The sequence below is a fragment of the Bos javanicus genome, chromosome 15 (genome assembly GCF_032452875.1).
Source record: "Bos javanicus breed banteng chromosome 15, ARS-OSU_banteng_1.0, whole genome shotgun sequence".
NCBI classification, from domain to species: Eukaryota; Metazoa; Chordata; class Mammalia; order Artiodactyla; family Bovidae; genus Bos; species Bos javanicus.
The window spans coordinates 66,724,546-66,741,369 of NC_083882.1; the positions used below are offsets into that span (position 1 = coordinate 66,724,546).

The window sequence follows — 16,824 nt, forward strand, 5'->3', positions numbered from 1 at the left end:
CCAGAGGTTGAGCAGCTCTGGTGTCTCCTCACCAGCAAGCAGCCGACCTGGATTTGAACCCAGGGCTGCCTGAACCCAGGGCCCAGGCTGGAAACCACCTTGCACATCTTACACGTTGCGCAGCATTCTTGACGATTAGATCCATTGCAGCATCACCTCAGGTATCCGCCATGGAGCTGGTACTGACTTTATGGTAATCTGCTTCCAAATGCCCTTTTCTCTGCCGACACCTGGGGCTGCATTTTCAGGTGGCACCACCAGGACCGGGGTCTTTTCTTGTCCTCCCCACCCGTCTCCCTTCTTTAGCCTCTTACCCATTTTGTACCCCAAATCTGCATGAGATTTGGGTCGGTGGTCATCTCCGAGAAAGAAGGCCCCAGGGGTGTGAGTTGAGGGGCCCCCAGAGATTGGTAGGATCCTTCTCCCTGGTCATAGAGCCTTATTTCCCTTCATTGCCAAAGCTGGGCACTGCAGAGTGAGCTGGGCCGTGGCACACTGGCTGGCAGGAAGCAGGCTGGGGCCAGTGTGGAGGCCCCGGGCTGTGCGGTGCCCGGGGACCACACAGCTGGACATTGGTTCTTGGCTGTTTCCTGGGCTTTGGGCACCGGGCCACAGGGCCTCTCACACAGGAGAACTCTGTGTTCTGGCTCTGAATCTGCTGTCTTTCTGGAAGCCAGCTGAGGAAATGAGGAGATGATGATTATCTGAACTTTTCACATAGCTGTTACCAGGATTTGAGGCTCAGCCTGTTGACGTACAGGAAGCAGCCCTGGGTTTGGGGCCCCCTCCGGGGCCAGGCTCCCTCTCCCTCGTGACGTGGCCCCTCTGAGACCGGCCTCTCAGAGATCTTGGTCCCTGATGCCTCCCCCGACTCTTCAGAGGCATTTTGGGAGGGGGTGGCTGAGAGTATGTTTTTTTGTGAGAGGTATTTCATCTCGTCTGTTGCATGTGATTTCTTCTGAATAGACCACTCTACATAATGCATTTTTATTTTTACAGAGTTGTATTAAAAAAAAAAGTATGAAGTCTGTTTCGGCTTTTTCTGTTTCTAGCCTGGCTTCAAAACTGCTGGAAGTTGAATGTTTGTAATTTGAGTTTCAAATGAGACAGTATGTGTGAACCCTGTAATCTGTCCAGTTTTGAGCATTATTAAACATTCAGAATGTGAATGATCGTTTTTGGAATACAGTGTGTATTTGAACTCCCATAAATACAGATTGTATTTAGCTGAACTAGGAATATTCAGACCAGGGCAAGTTTGTGACAGGATGCAGGATCAAGAGTTGAGACCTAAGTTTGATTCCCAGTTTTGTCAGTTGCAGCTGTGTGATCTTAATGTTCTCTGTGACATTCTCTGTCCTCTGCCAATCCAGTTCCATGATTTCAGAATTCATGCATAAACGGGAAGAGCTGGTGAAAAGAGAAATAAAAAAGAGAAAAGATGGTGTGGGCAGCTGCTTGGCGAGGTTTGGTTTGGTTTGGAACAGGCTCGCCTTGGCTATTCTCCATTATTTTTTTTCTCCTTGTTTCCTACCCTTCACCCCCAAGTGTAGTAGAGACTTTATTTGCATTTATTTAGTCTTTTGATCAAAACATAATTTAAAGAACCATACACATAAACACAGGCATTCACAAAACCTTTCCTCCATTGCCCCTCTTTTTTTTCTTTTAATCTTTAAACTATAAAAACAGAAGACCACTGGAAAGTTTAGACAACAGAGGGAAGGAAAAGAAGTCCCTTTTCTAAAACAAATTCTCCTTGCAGTTCAGATTCCATGTGTATTCCCTTCCAGTCCAGGACCTGAGGGTGTGAGACCTGGAAAAGGACTTTGTCCAAACGCCAACCCTCCTCCCCACCCCTCTCCCCACCATGCTGTGTGATTTTAGGAGAGCTACCAGAATGGTCTAAAAGTTAGTCACTGGGAGGATTAAATGAGAATTCCTTAATCCTTCTGCTACCTCAATTCCCTCCTCTCAAAATGAGAGTGATCAGCCTTCTAAGTGGTGGTGTTGTTACTTTTTAATGGCTGTGAAGCACGCAGCACCGTGCCTGGGTATAGTCGGTGACTTGTAAACTTTGAGAGTTACTGGTCAGTCTGCACAGGGTACGTTGTTGTCATGGGGCATGTGATTGAGTAACTTGCTTTTGCTACACTTTACTTTAGAGACTTTGGCACCTTCCCACACATGTAGCACCTCTAATTGTTGTTTTATAGGTTACCTACCCTTCCATCCAGTAGATGCTCTGTAATCTAATAATTTCCCTATTGTCAGATGTTTAAGTCTTTTTTGCTTTTTTACTTCTGCTGATCAAACTGTTTAGGGTCCGTTAAGGAACTTATCCGTACCCGGAGGACAGAAATACAGATTGGTTTCAGCCAGAGCCGGGATGGCCTGGGCCGAGGTCTCCAGGGTAGGTACCATTTGATCTGTCCTTTCAGGGGCTCCCTAAGAGTGGTCGATTTAGAATCCATGCCACCTTCTTCTGTGTCTTGCTTAGAAGTTACAGGGTTCATTCTCTGATTTTTTGGAACAACCTGGTACTTACAGGGAGGAGAGTGAGGGCAGCTGATGTTCTCACTTGGAAGAAGGGATCGCCTCTAATGCCCTGTGAAATAGCTTTGGCATTTAGAAGAGAATACACTTCATCAGGGAGTAGCCTTGCCCTTTCCAAAGGGTGAGACAAGGGCCCGGAGAAGTGTGTGCTGGAGGGTTACAAGGCAGAGAGCAGTTAATGCTGTATCCACAGCAGAGGAAAGATTTTCGTGAGACAGGAAGAAACTTTTTCATTTAAAGGTAATAATAAAAACTGGGGGAATGGGGAAGGAGGAAAACAGCATCCCGCATAGAGTCTGTCCTCTTTCATAGATCACTATTAGCATCTTACAAGTTTGCATTTAGGCTTTTCTCAGTTGTAATCACCAGAGGTATACAATTTATATTTTAATTTTTTCCCAGGTAACATTTTAACATTTTTCTATGTTTTTACAGTGTATTTGTCTACCACTTTTAATGCTTAAACAGTCCATTCATTTGGTATAATATAGTTTCAGTTCAGTTCAGTTCAGTTCAGTCGCTCAGTCCTGTCCGTTATTTACCTGTTATTTGGCATTCACATTGTTTGCAATTTTTCACTTAGAGATAGTGTTCATGGTTGTGAAATGAGGGTTTATATGACTTTCCCCCTATTTTGAGAAATTTTCTTCAGCTTGATTCTCAGAAATGCAATGATTAGGTGAAAGGACAGGAGGTTTTTCTAACTCTTGATCAGAGTGCCCACTTGTTCTGCTAACGGTTTGCACCAGCTTGTTCTCTCACTGGCAACATGTGTGACTTCTGGCTTTATTTTAGTCTTGGCAGCATTGGGAAATATCTTTAAAAAATAGTTTTTCTGGTTCGTTTAATATAGTTGAAAACAGTTACATATTTTCACTTTTTCAAATTATCTAAAGTGGTTGATTGTTTTCCCGTTCCCCTGTTTACTGGTTGTATTTCTGACCTCGTGAAATATTAATGGGCTAGAATAAATTTCCAACTAGGTTGAGTCATTGAATTTTCCACCTAAAGAGTTTTGAGAGTGGAGGCTCATTTGGGGATAGGCTGAGTGTATTTCTGTTCTTAGTTAATGGAATCCCCTAAATGATTGTTTTATCCAGATAACTTTTCCTTGGAATAAAAGGGTATGTTTTAAAAAAACATAAAAGTTCCATGAAAGCCCTGATTATAACAAGAGCAATGGCATGCCATTACTTGAGCTTCCGCTGGGCTGCACTATCCAGGCACTTTACGTTATATTAACATGGATTGTTGGAAGCCTGATGAGAAAGACACTGTTGTTATCTCTGGTGGAGCAGACTGAGCTGTAGAGAGATGATGCAGAACTCGACGGCTGCTCCCAAGAGTAAGTCCTTATAACCTTTCCCTATCAGAGACCACCAGTGGGTTCATTCAGTCTTTTGTAAATGGATCCACATTATTCTGCTGAACAGGATTGTACTGTATGGTATCACTACTGATCTACTTCTCAAGAAACTTAAGAAACATCAGTAATGTCTTCCTGTGGACAGGCATACCTTGGAGATGGTGTGGTTTCACTTCTAGACCATCTCAGTAAAGCGAGTCACACAAATATTTTAGATTCCCAGTGCATATGAAAGTTGTGTTTATACTATACTGTAGGCTTCCCCAGTCGCTCAGTGGTAAGGAATCCACCTGCAATGCGGGAGACTCAAGAAACACAGGTTCGATCCCTGGGTCAGGAAGATCTCCTTGAGGAGGAAATGGAAACACACTCTAGTATTCTTGCTAGGAAAATCCCATGGAAAGAGGAGCCTAGTGGGCTGAAGTCTATAGGGTCGTAAAGAGTCGAACACAACTGAGCAACTGAACAGCAGCAGCAGCAGTAGTCTATTAAGTATGCAATAGAATTATGTCTAAAAATAATGTACATATTTTAATTAAAAAATTAAAATTTCTTTAAACTACTAACCATCATCCGAGTCTTCAGCGAGTTGTAATCTTTTTGCTGGTGAAGCATCTTCCCTAGGTTGTTGATGGCTGCTGACTGATCAGGGTTGTGATTGCTGAAGGTTGGGATGGTTGTGGCAATTTCTTAAAATAAGAAACAGTGAAGTTTGCTGCATTGATTGACTCTTTCATGAACAATTTCTCTATAGTGGCAATGCTGTTGCTAGCATTTTATGTATAGAACCTCTTTTAAAAGTGGAGTCAATCCTATCAAACCCCACTGCTTCTTGTCAACTAAGTTTATGTAATGTCCTAAGTCCTTTGTCGTCAGTCAGCATCTTCACAGCATCTTCACCAAGTATAGATTCCATCTCAAGAGACCACTTTCTTTGCTCATCCATAAGAAGCAACTCCTTACCCATTACAGTTTTATCATAAAATTGCAGCAGTTCAGTATCATCTTTAGGCTCTGCTTCTCATTTCTAGATCTCTTGATATTTCCACCACATCTGCATTTACTTCCTCCACTGAAGTCTTGAACCCCTCAAGGTCATCCGTGAGAGTTGGAATCAACTTCTTCCAAACTCCTGTTAATGTTGATATTTTGACCTTTTCCCATGAATCATGAATACTCTTAATGGAATCTAGACAGGTGAATCCTTCCAGAAGTTTTTCAATTTACTTGTCCCAGATCCATCAGAAGAATCACTGTCTTGGGCAGTTTTAGCCTTATGAAAGGTATTTCATAAAGAACAAGACTCGAGAGTCAAAATGACTCCTTGATCCGTGGGCTGCAGAATGGATGTTAGCAGGCATGAAAACATTAATCTCATTGTTCATCTCCATCAGAGCTCTTGACTCACCACATGTGTTGTCAGTGAGCAGTAATGTTTTGAAAGGAATCTTTATTTCTGAGCAGTAGGTCTCAACAGTTGTTTTAAAATATTTAGTAAACAAAGTGGTCAACAAATGTGCTGTCATCCAGGCTTTGTTGTTTCATTGATAGAGTGCAGATAGAGTAGATTTAACATTATTCTTAAGGGCCCTAGAATTTTTAATGGCAAATGGTAAACGTAAAGTCATCAGCTCTTTAGCCCCTAACAAGAGAGTTAACCTGTCTGTGAAGCTTTGAAGCCAGGCATTGACTTCTCCTCTGCAGCTATGAAAGTCCTAGATGGCCTCTTCTCATAAATGGTTGTTTTGTCTACACTGAAATTTTATAGTCACCTTTATTCATTATCTGAACTGGATCTTCTGGATAACTTACTGGAGCCTCTACATCAGTACTTACTGTTTCACCTTGCACTTTTGTTATGGAGAGAGCTTCTTTCCTTAAACCTCATGAACCAGCCTCTCCTGGCTTCAAACTTCTGCAGCTTCCTCACCTCTCTCAGCCTTCATGGAATTGAGGAGAGTTAGGATTGGACTCTGGACTGGGCTTTGGCTTAAGGGAATGTTGTGGCTGGTTGGGTCTTCTGTCCAGATCACTACAACTTTCTGCATATCAGCAATAAAGCTGTTTTGCTTTTTTATCATTTGTGTGTTCACTGGAGCAACACTTTTAATTTCCTTCAAAAACTTTTCCACAGTTTGGCTAATTGTTCAGCACCAGAGGCCTAGCTTTTGGTCTTTGTTGAAAGACCGAATTCCTTCCTCATCGAGTATAATCATCAGTTCTAAGTTTTGTTTAAAGCGGGAGATTTGTGACTCTCCCTTTCACTTGAATACTTCGAGGTCATTATAAGGTTACTATTTAACCTAATTTTAATATTGTGTTTCAGGGAATAGGGAGCCTGAGGGCGAGGGAGAGGGAGAGAGATGGGGGCAAGGCCAGTTGGTCTGTGGAGCAGTCAGAACACACACAACATTTATCAATTGAGTTCACCATCTTACCTGGGCATGGTTCCTGGAGCCCCAAAACAGAGACAGTAGTAACATCGGGGATCACTGATAACAGATCAACATAGTAAACACAATAATAATGAAAATGTTACCCCGACATATGACAAAGAGACACAGAGTAAACCACCACGGTTGGGAAAACGGCTTGACACCGGGTTCCCACAAACCTTCAATTTGTGAAAAAAGAAACCTCAGTATCTGAAAGGGGCAATAAAGTGAAATGCAATACGGCGAGGTATGCTTGTAAATGATTTCTAAAATGGCAATTAGTCTGTGAATCTCTGAAAGAAGAAACTGTACTTTATTACTGCCCCTTGCCATAATAATAAAGCAGAAATCCAAATTTCGAGAACATACATGTGACTTGAAACCAAGAGCCTTCAGATCTCCTGCCAGCTTTGTGTTGGAGTGCAGCTGCCATTTCTCTGTGTTCTAACCAAGTAGGGGAGAGATCTTGAGATCCGGGTCACAAGGTGGTTCATTTGCTTTTTTTGAAAAATTATATTGATCACTATCTTTGAGGCACGTACAGACTTTTAAAATCTCAGGGCCTGTGTATGCGTGTGTGTGTGTGTGTGTGTGTGTGTGAGCAGGGATGGGGATGGGGATAAATTCAAGAATCTTGTCAAATGATAAAATTTAATGAAACTCCAAATCCAGAGATTTAGAAAAGTAGGTCCAAAAATGGAATTTGAGTTTTCTTTGCTTGTAGTGTTCCCAACCATTTCTTGAGCATGACTTTTACTTGGTCGGGTGTGACGGCAGAAACCTAGGAGAAGGGGTTGAGAGGGCAAGTTTGAAATAATGATCACCAAGAAATGTCAAAAGAGAGGAAAGCCCAGTCAGAAATTCTTCCTTTTCTTTTCAGGTCTTTCTCATCATCTGACTCTAGGTGGTGCCACATATAATGTTTTCTATTAAACCTGGTGATCCAGGGCAAGCGGAGATGAGGGGGAAAAAACCTGGATTCTGAGTCATTCTCCTTGCCAAACTAGCAGTAATTCAGCTGTTTTACCAGGGCTCCTCCTGCTTGGCTCGCATGTAGAATGTCCTGGGAAATCAGGCAGTTTCCATGGGACGGGTACAGCTCGCTCCTTCATCTCTCAGGCTGCTCTGTCTTTTCTTAGAGAAGGGGGTGGTGACAGGTGACATGCTGTGACCTGGGAGGTAGCCGGACAGTGACGGGGGAGACACGACTGTAGTGGGATCTAGTCCTCCCCTGCAGCTGTGTAAGAGCAAAGCCGGCGCAACACTGTCGTGGGTTCAGCTGTGTCCCCATCCCCACCCCCAAGTTCATGTGTGGAAGTCCTATAACCCCAGTACCCCAGAATGTGGCCTGGCCAGAAAAGAGAACCAAATTTTGCCATTTTCAGAAACATGGATGGACTTGGAGGGCATTATGCTACATGAACTAAGAGAAAGATAAATACTCTATGATATCACTAATATGTGGACTCTAAAAAAACAACAAACTACTGGATATAACAAAAAAGAAGCAGACTCACAGAAAAAGCTAGTGGTTACCAGGGGGGTGGGGGTGCTGCTGCTGTTGCTGCTAAGTCGCTTCAGTCATGTCCGACTCTGTGCGACCCCATAGACGGCAGCCCACCAGCCTCCTCTGTCCCTGGGATTTTCCAGGCAAGAACACTGGAGTGAGTTGCCATTTCCTTCTCCAATACATGCATGCATGCTAAGTCGCTTCAGTTGTGTCTGACTCTGTGTGACCCCATAGACCAGGCTCCTCTGTCCACAGGATTCTCTAGGCAAGCATACTGGAGTGGGTTGCCATTTCCTTCTCTGGGAGTTGGGGTGGGGGACGGTAATATAAGGGTGGGGGATTAAATGTACAAATGATTAGGTACAAAATAAGCTACAAGGATATATTGTACAACATGTGGAATATCACCAATATTTTCTAATAACTATAAATGGAGTATAACCTTTAGAAATTGTGAATTGCTATATTGTACACCTGTAACATAATACTGTACATCAACTCTACTTCAATTTAAAAATGTATTAAAAAGGGACTTCCCTGGTGGTCCAGTGTTTAAAAGTCTGCCTCCAGTACAGGGGACGCCAGTCTGATACCTGATCAGGGCGCTAAGATCTCACATGAGGCAGAGTAGCTAAACCCCTGCACCACAACTTCTGCACCCACTCTCTAGAGTCCTCGAGCCGCAACCACTGAAGATGCCTAGAGCCCGAACTCATCAACAAGAGAAGCCACCGCAGTGAGAAGCCTGTGCGCCACAGCCAGAGCAGCCCCCACAAAGCCCATGCACAGCAACGAAGACCCAGTGCAGCCAAAAATTATAAATAAATTTTAAGAAAAAATATATTAAAAAATTTTAAATAGCATGAAGAAACAAAAAGAACATGACCTTATTTGGACATAAGACCTTTATAAAGGTAACCAGGTTAAACTGAGGTCATGAGAGTGGGCCATATCCAATATGCCCTTATAAAAAGGTAGAGTTTGAGTACCAAGATCCATACAGAGGGAAGACGATGGAAAGACAGAGAGAGGGTGGCCATTTATAAGCCAAGGAGAGAGGCCCGAAACAACCTTCCCCACAGCCATCGGAAGGAACCAGCCCTCCTGACACTAGGGTGTAACTCGTGGCCTCCTGAGCTGGGAGACAACACGTGTCTGTTGTCGAAGCCACCAAGTTCTTGTCCTTTGTTATGACAGTCCTCGCAAACTAACCCAGCCATCTACCCATCTCTTATTTTTTAAAAAAAAGTGTTACATAGTGAGTGACAGCTGTCCTACAGCTGAGTAACAGGATGACATTCACAGACATCCTATTCTATTTTTTTTTAACAATGTGAAAGTAAAGATCTTACTATTATAGGTTCAATTATGTTCCTGCCAAAGACATGTCATGGTCCTCACCCCCAGAACCTCTGAATGTGACCTTCTATGCAATTGGGATGATGGGGGTGTAATTAGTTAAGATAAGGTCACACTGGCATCTGGTGGGCTTTTAATCCAATGTGACTCATGTCCTCGTGAGAAGTGCTATGAGGATATGAGGGAAGAAGGCCACGTGACAGCAGAGGCAGAGATGGCGGTGATGCGCTGCAAGAGAAGGAACGCCGAGAATTGACAGCTGCGCCCAGGAGCTAAGAGGAGGCGGGGAGAGAGTCCACCTTGAGTCTCAGGGGGCGCGTGGCCCTGCTGACACTTTGACTGTGGACTTCTGGCCTCCAGAAATGTGAGAGAATAAATTTCCGTTGCTCAGAGCCCCTCAGTGGTAGTACTCTGTTGTTACCGCCCGAGGCATCTAATACACATCCTTCCCAGGGATGAGTCAAGCCATTTGGGCTGCTGGGGTCCCGCCCAGCCCAGTAGGTGTGGCCTACTGGTGTCAGCCGCCCTGACACTTGCCTGGCCTCTCAGAGCCTCACTCTTCTTTCTGCTGCGGCACACCACCTTGTCACACAGTCGAGGCAACCCTTTTCCCTCCAGGTCGTGTAGCTGGCAAGCCATTGTTAAATGCTGAATTTCAAAACCCTTCTGAAGACCTCGATCTTCAGAAAACAGAAGTCTAGAGAATAGTGCTGTGGTTAATTCTCTGTCCCTGAAATGCTTCAGAATGAAAACTTTCGTTCCTCTTTCCTCTCCAGCGCTCATGGTACAGAAGGAATCCAGGACCTGTGTGTGTTAATGTTGCCCCTGTTCTAACTTAGTCGTTTTTGTTTGTTTGTGTATTCGTTTAGAAACATCTCAGATCATTTCAGGCATGGCTGCCACTTCACTTGGTTTCTTTCCTCTCAAACGTGAGACCATAAGTCCTATGGTTAAAAGCAGGGGCTTTGGAGGACAGGGTGTCCGGGATGGCTCAGTGGTAAAGAATCTGCCTGCCAATGCAGGAGATCCTGGAGATGTGGGTTCTATCCCTAGATTGGGAAGATTCCCTAGAAGAGGAAATGGCAACCCACTCCAGTATTCTTACCTGGGAAATTCCATGAACAGAGGAGTCTGGCAGCTATAGTCCATGGGATCACAGAGTCCGATGTGACTGAGTACACACACACACACACACACATGCGCGTGCACACACACATTAGTGTTTGGCCTCCGTTTATGGCCTCTGAGGCTCTGGGCACCGACTTGCCTTCCGCTATAGCAATTTCCTCATCCGTATAATGTGGATAATAACCCAGGGGTGATAGTTAAAACGTTTAATAGACGGCGTGTCCAGGCCTAATCCAAGTTAGAAATAGAGTGGAGATCAGCACAGCTGACCACAGGGCATTGCTGTCACTCTTAAATGAGCTAACGTAGGTGAGGCTCGGAGCTGGGGTTCCGGGCCCCGGTAACAGGTTCAGTAAGTGCTAATGGACATTATTCCCTCATGAGTGCAAATGACACGATCCTCAAGCCCAAGTCTGCAGTGACATTCCTGGCCCTGCCATGCTAAACGTCCAGCCCATCCCTTGCCCCTCTCCCCCAGAGCTGCCCACCCCGTCTCTTCCCGCTTTCGCTTAGGAGCCCTGGAAACCCCTTCAAGATTCCACCTCCAGAGAGTCTTAAACATACAGTCATCAGCTCTTATGAAATTCTCTCTAGCTTTGCGCTCCAGGGGGCCAGCCAGACACGGAAGCCCCGGTACAAGAGAAGGAACCAAATCTTTGAGGATCTGAAGTGGGCCGGGCAGGCTCACTGGGTCATAGGGAGAGGGACTGGACGGAGCTCTCTTGCGTTCAGCTGGGAACTCATGTCTTCACGGCCCTGCACTTGGCCCCCACCCGCCAGAGTGTTCCCAGCTCTGCCCAAGTCCCGCACAATTAAGCACCTAAGTGGATTTTGATGACGGCACTTTGCGGCTCCACTTCAGCAGCCTTCTGAAGTCTCTGCTTTCACTCCCGTTGGCCTGAAACCTGCACCACCTCCCTGCAGCCGCCAAGGTCTAGGACTCGTAGAGGTCACATCCTTCCAGGCCCTCCCTCCCCGTCCAGACGTGCGCTTTGTGCCTGATGCCAGTCCTGCTCTCCAGATGTTGGGATGGCGGTGTAAATTCCCCAATGGCCAGTCAGCTACTTAGGGACAGCTTCCCACTTGTCAGGCTACACTTGACCTTCACACGAATTGACCATATGCTAACGTTTCTAAAAGGGCCCTGGCTGCTGTTTGAAGAAGCCAGCAATTTTACAGTAGATGGAGACATACGAAAGTGCTCCAAAACTCCCTAGATATTTCAGTTGCCTGGGGCTACTCAAACAACATATCACAAACCCATGACTTGAAAGAACAGAAATATATTCTCTCCCAGGTCTGGAAGCTGAGTGTCCGGAATCAAGATGTCCACAGGGCTGTGTTCTCTCAGGAGGTTCTAGGGGCAGGTCCTTCCTTGTTTCCTTGCTGGCATCCCTTGGCATCTTTGATGTGCACGGGATGTAGATGAAACATCATGTGGTTGTTTGCCCTGAGCACATGTGTTCTGTGTCCAAATTTCCCTTTGCTTAAAAAGGACACCCATCGTTGGCTAGGGGTCACCCCTTGTCCAGAGTGACGTCATCTTAACTTGATTATATATATTGCACAGACTCTTTTTCCAAATAAGGTTCCATTCTGGAATTCTAGGACATTAGTCACCTACCATACCAGGTACATATTGACAAGGCAGAGTGTGCAGTGGCCAGCGCCCCCAGGACCAGGCCTGAGCACTCAGCCCCCTGTGTGCTGTGTGCTGGATGAGTTTTCACTGTATCCCCTCGGGGTCATTTGATGTTATTGTTTTACTCCTCCCTCTATATTTGGTGGTCATGGAACAGGAGGGCTTCTCAGGTGGCTCAGTAGTAAAGACCTCACATGCGGATGCAGGAGATACGGGTTTGATCCCTGGGTTGGGAAGACCCCCCGGAAAAGGAAATGGCAACCCACTCTGGTATTCTTGTCTGAAAAATCCCATGGACAGAGGAACCTGTCAGGCTTCAGTCCATGGGGTTGAAAGAGTCAGACACAAGTGAGTGATCGAAAAACACATGCTCACATGAAACAGGACCAGGAGTGTCAGTAGAACAGGAGTAGCCTGGGAGAGTGCTTTGTATGAGAAAATAAATATTTTTTGAGTCAATTATAGAAGTAGTCTTACTTTTGTGAGGTATCTTTACTTGGCTACTTCCATGATTAAAAAAATAAATTACTCTGAACTCCAGGTAGTGTGTATGGCAGCCTGTGAAAGTCCTGTGCCTTTAAAAGCCACTGGGGTGGGAGGTGCTGTCACTAAACTGATGCTTGTAGCTCCCTGTCTTCCAGTCCACCTGGGAGAAAGCTGGGAGCGCTCCCGGACAGATTGGACTGTAGGCAGCCTTTTTGTCCCTGTACAAGGACATGGAGAACATGAGTTAGTTGCCAATGTTTCTAAATCGGAAGCTTGCACATAAAAATTGGGATTATCAGGTTTTCTTGGAAAATTAGATTTAGTGTTAGGGTACTCTGTGCTCAGAGAACCTTGTTTCCACTCTGCGTCTATGGTTCGTTTCACCATCTTGCTCATTCGAAGTTCATCGGTGTTTCTTTAATCCCAAGACACACATCTTTTTACATTTTCAGGTCTCTGAATGTGAGACACCTTTTATAATCAATGGAGTAAGAAAACATGTGTCCTGGTTTAATTGGCAGAGTGCTTTTTCTTTCCCAGTTGTATGTAAATTATGGCATGCCTTATAATTGGTGGTGTCTTAGACCCAGTGAAATTGAATTCATTTTCTCTGGCTTGTTAGCATATGGTGTTTCAACCAAAGGTGCTGACATTTCCAAACGGATAAACATACCATGTGTATGTTTTCCTTGGGGTGCTTGCTGTGCTTGGAGCAGTGCAGAGTGGGAGGGGCCTGGCTTTGGGGCCACAGGGCCTCGGTTGAATCCTGGCTTTGTCACGTGTGAGTAGTGGGCCCTGGGCAAGGTACTCAGCTTCTGTTTCCTTAAATCCCATGGCATTTTTAGGAGGATTAAATGAACTTGAAAAGTCTTCAAACTGCTGCTGGTATGAAGTGCTCAGTAAACAGTAGCTGTGCTCATATTCGAAGTGTGGAGTCACATTTCTGGCTTAGATCCCAGCTCTGGCCCTGGCTAGTCATTTCGCTTCTGGAGCCTTAGTTTCTCCATCTGTAAAATGGGAGAATGTCTGGAAAGGGGGAAGAATATGAGAGTCAGACGTTTGAGTGCTGATGTCTGGTGCATCAGTTCAGTGCAGTCCAGTCGCTCAGTCACGTCCGACTCTTTGCGACCCCATGAATCGCAGCACGCCAGGCCTCCCTGTCCATCACCAACTCCCGGAGTTCACTCAGACTCACGTCCATCGAGTCAGTGATGCCATCCAGCCATCTCATCCTCTGTCGTCCCCTTCTCCTCCTGCCCCCAATCCCTCCCAGCATCAGAGGCTTTTCCAATGAGTCAATTCTTCGCATGAGGTGGCCAAAGTACTGGAGTTTCAGCTTCAGCATCAGTCCTTCCAAAGAATACCCAGGACTGATCTCCTTCAGAATGGACTGGTTGGATCTCGTTGCAGTCCAAGGGCCTCTCAAGAGTCTTCTCCAACACCACAGTTCAAAAGCATCAATTCTTCGGTGCTCAGCCTTCTTCACAGTCCAACTCTCACATCCATACATGACCACTGGATAGCAGGCACTTAATAAAATATGCTTTCCCATCATCTGCCTTTCTCAGCCATGCATCTGCCCTGAAAGGGAGAGTCTCCAGGATTGCCAGAGAATTTTTGATCCGGGTTCCCTGGGGCTCCTTCAGTCGTCAAAGAAGGGCTGGAAGATGCTTGCTAGCGTCTACTTTCTAACAGGTTCTCTAAACTAAGGAGGGTGGGCTGTTTTATTTCAGAGATACTGGGAGTATTCAGGGTGGCAGTGCATTAGTCACAGAGAGCATTTTCAGAAGACAGAACCCAGAGACCCCGCAATGCCCTGTTTTGAGATGTGTGCTGCATGGCAGCCAAAGATGGGGGAAATGAAAAGTGCTCAGTCATGTCTGACTCTTTGCGACCCCATGGGCTGTAGCCCACCAGGCTCCTCTGTCCATGGAGTTCTCCAGGCAAGAGTACTGGAGAGGATAGCCGTTCCCTTCTCTGGGGGATCTTCCTGGCCTAAAGATCGAACCCGGGTCTCCTGCACTGCAGGCAGATTCCCTACTGTCTGCACCACCAAGGAAGCCTGTGCCAACTTCAGTGATCTCAAGTCCCCATTGTACCCTCAGAAGCTGAGAGGAATAAGATTGTCTACCAGAGGTCCTGGTTACTCCTCGCCGGGATCTGCCACAGGAGACTCTCTGGTTAGGGGATGTTGAGTCAGGTCTGTTGAGGTAAGGTGTCCTGGAGCCTAAAGAAAGACTGGGAGGAATTTGTCCAATTTAGCATCTTCCTAGATTAGAGGAATTTTTTTTATTACTGAAGTCATGAAAGCTCCCAGTTCTTAAAAAGTTTTATTATTTAGTTAAGGCTCCCCCCACCTCGTATCTCTGCTGGTGTCCTTCTGATCCTCTTCTCAGGGTGCCAGGGAGGCACCAACAGTTCTGTCTGCCAGGACCCCCACCAGCCCCACCTGGTTCCCTTGGTTCCTCCCAGGAGATGGCAGCTGCCGTTCAGGATCTGCCACTGCTTTCTCGGTAACCGCCAATTTAAATACCAAAACTGTCACCAGCTGAGAAGTTAGTGACATGGAGTCATGCTAAAGTCATGTTTCAAATCAACTCTTTTGCACAAATATCAGCTTCACTCCTTCTCACCAGTCCTCCCCGCCACTTCCAGAGAACTCTGTTATTACCAGCGCTGCAGGCTGCCTCTTCCTGCAGGCACAGAGAGAATCTCGATGAGGCGCCTGAGCTGGGAGGGTTTGTGTTCCTGTATCACTGAATGTGTGGGCCCAGGTTGCCTGGGCCCTGTCATTCAGGCGGTGCTCTCGTTGCCAGGACTTGGCTAGAGCTGCGAGATGTCATCAGCGGTAACAGGCACCATAATTGCTAATAAAATTTAAATGGCTGCAAAATCACAGAACATCAAAAAAAATTTTTTTTTTCCCTGGCACATCCAGAGAAATCTTGCTGATCCAAGGGAGGCTGTGACTGTGCAGTCTTTATTTTTGTTTTTTAATGCAGACTTGCACTTTCATCTGCGATACAACTAGTTTGCAGTTGCCTAATGGCTTTTTTTTAAAAAAAATTTAGAGACAGATGAAAAAGTAATAATTAAAAGAAGAGGATATGGTGCATTCTTGTAATTCAAATACGTGACTGGAATGGTTTGTTTACTAGTAACATTCAAAGACTAGCTTCAGGATGGTTTAGAGTAGGAGAAAAAGGGGGCAGAAAATCTTTGAGGTCACAAGGTAAATGTGTACCCCTCTTAAAAAAGCATTTCAGGAACCTTTGGCTTCTGACATCATTATGACTGTGTCCTTTGTTAAGATCCCAGAAGAGGAAGCCCATAAAATGTAGGGAATGTCTTAGGGCTAAAAAGGCTGTCAAGTTTTCTAGATTCGATAGTTGGAAGAGAAGGGACTGAAACAGGTTACAAACAGATGTTCTGTGTCCCACAGCACAGAACAGCTTCAGGTTAACTCTAGATTAGGACACAGCCTCTGGCTCCTTTGAAAAGGCGTCATTTGCATATCCCAGGATTTGCCCAAGTTCATGTCCAGTGAATCAGTGATGCCATCCAACCATCTCACCCTCTGTCATCCCCTTCTCCTCCTGCCTGCAAATCTTTCCCAGCATCAGGGTCTTTTCTAGTGAGTCAGCTCTCTGCATCAGGTGACCAAAGTATTAGAGCTTCAGCCTCAGCATGAGTCCCTTCCAATGAGTATTCAGGGTTGATTTCTATCATCAATGCCCTTTATTTGGAGGCATGCAGGTGTGGTGGCAGGTACCCAGTGTCTCCAATTCTCAATGCACTTTAAATATGCAGGGGCCCATGCCATCTTGATTCCTGCTATTTCTTCTCAGGGGCAAGGGTTGTTGGCCTCTCCTCTCCATTTCTTTCAGAATCTAGCAGTAAAGCCCGTGATCTTTCCTGACCTCCTGCCGCTGCTGCTGCTAAGTCACTTCAGTGGTATCCAACTCTGTGCGACCCCATAGACGGCAGCCCACCAGGCTCCGCCGTCCCTGGGATTCTCCAGGCAAGAACACTGGAGTGGGTTGTCATTTCCTTCTCCAATGCATGAAAGTGAAAACTGAAATTGAAGTCGCTCAGTTGTGTCTGACTCTTCGAGACCCCATGGACTGCAGCCTACCAGGCTCCTCCATCCATGGGATTTTCCAGGCAAGAGTACTGGAGTGGGGTGCCATTGCCTTCTCCATTCCTGACCTCTTAAGTGAAGACAAAGTTCTTTAGAGAGGGATTGGACACTGTTGGAAGTGTCCATGATTCTGATGAGGAGTCATTCGTGGGCTATTGAGAGCATTATGCGCCCTAGAGAGTTGGGTGGGCAGCATACTTG

At 45.7% G+C, this 16,824-nt stretch overlaps 1 protein-coding gene across 4 annotated transcripts in view; it reads left to right on the forward strand.

Annotated features, from left to right (window-relative positions):
* The window catches only part of LDLRAD3 (low density lipoprotein receptor class A domain containing 3), a 273,212-nt gene that overhangs the window by 82,799 nt on the left and 173,589 nt on the right, over positions 1-16,824 (forward strand). The window lies entirely within an intron of this gene.